Raw genomic sequence first — 5,000 nt, forward strand, 5'->3', positions numbered from 1 at the left:
TTCAGCTTTCGGGCAGAGGGCAACAGATTTTGATTTAAAATGTCCTGGTATTTCAAAGCATTCATGATGCCATGCACCCTAACAAGGTTCCCAGGGCCTTTGGAAGCGAAACAGCCCCACAGCATCACTGACCCACCCCCATACTTCACAGTGGGTATGAGGTGCTTTTCAGCATGCGCATCTTTCGTGGTACGCCAGACCCACTTAGAGTGTTTGTTGCCAAAAAGCTCAATCTTGGTCTCATCTGACCAAAGCACACGGTCCCAGTTGAAGCCCCAATACCGCTTGGCGAACTCCAGACGCTTGCGTTTATGATTGTGAGTGAGGAAAGGTTTTCTCCGTGCATGCCTCCCAAACAGCTTGTTGGCATGTAGACAGCGCCTGATGGTTGATTTGGAGACTTTGTGACCCCAGGATGCTACCATTTGTTGTAATTCTGTAACAGTGAGCTTTGGAGATCTTTTGATTTCTCTTACCATCCTCCTCACTGTGCGTGGTGGCAAAATAAACTTGGGTCCTCGTCCAGGCTTGTTTACCACTGTTCCAGTTGTTTTGAACTTCTTAATTATTCCTCTCACAGTGGATATGGGCAGCTGCAGTTGAGTGGCAATCTTCTTGTAGCCTCTGCCTGACCTGTGAAGGTCGATGCACATCTGCCTCACTTGTATGCTGTGTTCCTTTGTCTTTCCCATGTTTAAGAGTGGATAAGAGAAATGGCCTCGGTGTCACGTCATATTTATACCCCAGGGAAACAGGAAGTGATGAATTACTAATTAAATGTTCCTACATACTCTGGTAAACTTTGTAAACTACTGTAGAAATGACAGAAATGCTTCAATTATATTTATTTCCTGGGAATTGTTAAGGGTGCCAATAATTGTGGAACAGGTGATTTAATGAAAAATAATTATTTTTTAGTCAGGGATTTTTTTATTTTCTTACAATTCATTTGAGTTGAAGGCTACATTTTCCTACAATTTTCAGTGTGACAGTATTCTTCTGCAATAAACACTGAATTTATTTTAAGGCTTTTAACACATCTCAACCAGGGGTGCCAATAATTATGGAGGGCACTGTATATATATATATATAAAAAATACTTAACTCATCTAGTTAAAGGTGCACCGTGTAATATTTTTTGAAGTGGTAATTTCCAGAATCCATGATACCCATTCACAAATGTTACCTTTTTTTGGCGAAGCGAACAGCCCTTCGGCTCTGCCGTCGGTCTGTTAGAACATTCCGCCTCGTCCATTATTTCCTTTGATATCGGGACACCTCGTCAGCCGCTATTCCATACATACATTTCTTCAGGTTACATGAACTAGATGGATTAACAATAGGTTGTCCCTGGTGATTCGATCCTATATGCATGGAGGTCAATTTGTCCATATCAACCTACTTCAACCTGTTCTACTATACGTATTAGTATTTCTACTTGAGCTCATTGCAGTCTCTGCTTTTATCACCGTCAGAAATTCAGATTAACACTCCTAACTCACATAATGCAGAAAGGCCATAATGTCACTCAATGTAACTTATGTTGGTTTAAATGAGTGCAATTGAAAGCGCGCGCACACACAGACACACACACATGCACACACGCACACACTCACACAGTGCATTTTACTCTCTTGCTCTCTCTCTCTCTCTCTCTCTCTCTCTCTCTCTCTCTCTCTCTCTCTCTCTCTCTCTCTCTCTCTGTGTCTCTCTCTCTCTCTCTCTCTCTCTCTCTCTCTCTGTTCCCTCTGTTCCCTCCTCTCTCTCCTCCCTTAAAGATTTGTTTAAGGTTGAAGGAATCTTGTTGGCATCTTGTGTATAGTAAATGATTTGCCCTAGGCAGGTATCAACATTTCTCATTATGTTGTGACGCCTACGAGCCTTAGCTTCATAGAAACCTTTGCAAAACACCTCCCCAGTCATTCATCAGCGTCTGACAGCATGTGAATGATTTCAAGAACATGACCTTGGAGATACAAGAAACCCTTCACCACACACACACCCCAACACACACACACACACACACACACACACACACACACACACACACACACACACACACACACACACACACACACACACACACACACACACACACACACACACACACACACACACACACACACACACACACACACACACGCACGCACACACGCACACACACAAACGCTGGCACAATATAATTTGATGTGATGTGATGTCTGCCAAAAGATACAGAGCGCCTTGCTTGCTATCATAGGATGTGGCATCAAAAGAGCCAAATCAATTTCTAACCTGCAGTAAAATAGACGTTTGACTCTGCTTCCTCTCTTGCCATTTCTTGCACCACCACATCCCCTGGGTTTACTGTAATAAAGGAGACTGAGGAGTTAGAAAAGTTTCCTTTTCAAAAAAGCCGTTTGAGCTAAACTGACTTTTGAATTATATCCAAAGCACTCTCCTCTTGAATCAAGGCAGTTGAAGTATTAAAAATCCTTTATTTTACATCGGGGTAAACATGTTAAAATCAAACGTCTGTCAAGCCCTAAAAGGAATAACCAGATGCACCCCTTCAATCTGGAGAAAAGACTGAAGAGCGCTCAATATTCTTTCCCATTGCAATTGAAGCCATTTGAGCAAAGTTGTCATTGCCACTGTTTAAAATGGCCGTCAAGTGTCACTCAGTCAAAATGTTCTATCTAGACGATGGCTTCATGTTGTCCACTTTACATGTGAAAGGAGAATTCCAGCTATTTTTTTAATGCTCAGGCCATCTTCCACACACCGCACTTATACATTGAAAAAGAAAAGAATACAAGAAAAGAAAAAGAAAGAAGAAAAAAATGAGTGCGATCTGTTCCCTAACTACTTATGCTCAGGCTATACTTGACCTGTTGCTACCCAGTGATTTTTTAAATCTTTTTTTTTTTTCAGTCCTGGCCATTCTTACAGTATCTGCGGGCTCAACAGAAAAAAGTTGTGTCATTGACAAGTAAAGGGTACTATAGTCTATGACTAATACTACTGCAAGTTGAAATCGTCCAGAATTCTCCTTTCACGCAACACACAGCTTCGAAGAAGAAAGGGGAAGGACAGCTAGGTTTGGCCTCGTAGACTACAGTATTTCACACAAAACTGCACAGTAGGGGAATCCTCCTCCATTAATTTAAACATCTTCATGTAAACACGTGGATCTCAGGGGGTTCAGTGGTGCAGCAAAGGCCCTGACCATTCAATTGTCTTGCAAGCCCATGGGAATCCAGGGTCGAACCCGGCCTGGGTCATTTACCGACCCCTATCTCTCTACCCTGCTCATTTCCTGTCTCCTCTCACACTGTTATGTCATAATAAAGCCGTATACAGAACATATACTGAACGTACAGGTATATAGGACTTCGTGATTTTTGAAAATGCAAGTATAGTAAAACCACTGTCAACATAGAACACTCTGTAAAACATGTAGTGATATTGAATGTATCATGCGCGCATGCGCAGTGTGTTGAGTTTCCACTACCAGATAAAGACACTAAACGTACGTCCTGTCTCCGGTCCATTTATTATATACAATTTTATTATATACATTTATTATATACATTTATTATATACACAGTACAACACAAAACACAGTGTGCTCTGTGTACACACCTGCTTTTTTTGGCCTTCCCCTTTGATGATACTGTATATCATGGATATGTAGGCAATTATACTGACACCCTGGTCATTGAGCACCTCCAAATAAAAAACTAGGTCCCATACTCATGTATCATGCATTTGAAGGCATTTACACCAAATGATACATCACTTCCCTCATGGAATACCTCCAAACAATCTAATTCCTCCTGTACGTTCATCAGGCACTGTAGTTGTTAGGGCTGTAACGATATGGTATAGAACCGAGAAATCATGATGCACAGAGTCACGATACTGTAAGGAGGCAGTGATACACCCTTTTAAAGTTTTGTTTCCCATCAGCCCTGAAAACAACCACATTATATGAAGTGATAGTGCTTCCGGGCTTCAAATCTTCATTATTATACGTATTTCAACTTTTTAAAAGTATTAGTAGCCTCTTGTAACCTACTCTACCAATTAATTATCAGTTTATATTTATAATTTTATTTATAATGTTGGAAAATGTGAAATCGTGGTACGAACCGAATCGTGAGTTGAGTGTATCGTTACAGCCCTAGTAGTTGTAGGTAGTATTTACTCCCAACGATGCAACACACTTCCTCATTGAACACTTCCACCTCCAAGTTGGTCTCATACTCATGTATCACACGACGCTGGCATTTACACCAAACGATGCAACACCCTCCTCAATCACTCATTCCATTGAACACCTCCAAATAAGAAAGTACCATACGCAGGCCTCTTATATACAAACTGTATACAAGTATATCACTACACGTCATGTCGCCGAGGTTGCCTGATTGAAATGAAAGTAGCAAAGTGCCCATTACTATTGATCCCAAAACACTCTGTCATCCCCCGGACCTGTCAATGGGGAAGGTTCCCCATGGACCATTAAAAACCTGTTTAAATGGGGGGAGGTGGAGGAGGTGGAGGAAGAGGAGGAGGAGGAGGAGGAGGAGGAGGAGGAGGAGGAGGAGGAGGAAGAGGAGAGAGCCAGGCAGGGGTTTCCCTTTCACCTTCTCACTCCGTTTCTCCAGTCGCAGGTTTACGTAAATCCTCCCGGCAAATTCCCATTAAAAACATGTTTAAGAAGAGGAGAAAGAGGAGGAAGAGGAGGAGGAGGAGGGAGGAGAGAGCCAGGGAGGACCCCTTCCCCTTGCAAATAGCAAATGACCATTAAAAACATAATGGTAAACGGGGCGAGGAGGGAGTTAGTCCGTCCCCCCCCCCCCCAATCGTCTCTCTCATCGCAGGTTTAAATTCTCCTGGCAAATGAGATGACAATGCCATTGATCGGGCCATTCGTCTCCAGACGGACAGTCCAATTTTCACCCGTTAAGGATTAATTCACTGGACGACGCTTACAGCCCTGGCGTAGATGCTCA

General features: G+C 42.5%; 1 protein-coding gene across 1 annotated transcript in view; it reads left to right on the plus strand.

Annotated features, from left to right (window-relative positions):
* The window catches only part of LOC134462990 (copine-9-like), a 172,182-nt gene that overhangs the window by 99,986 nt on the left and 67,196 nt on the right, over positions 1–5,000 (plus strand). The gene's annotated exons all lie outside the window — the stretch shown is intronic.

This window comes from Engraulis encrasicolus, chromosome 14 (assembly GCF_034702125.1).
Source record: "Engraulis encrasicolus isolate BLACKSEA-1 chromosome 14, IST_EnEncr_1.0, whole genome shotgun sequence".
Taxonomy (NCBI): Eukaryota; Metazoa; Chordata; class Actinopteri; order Clupeiformes; family Engraulidae; genus Engraulis; species Engraulis encrasicolus.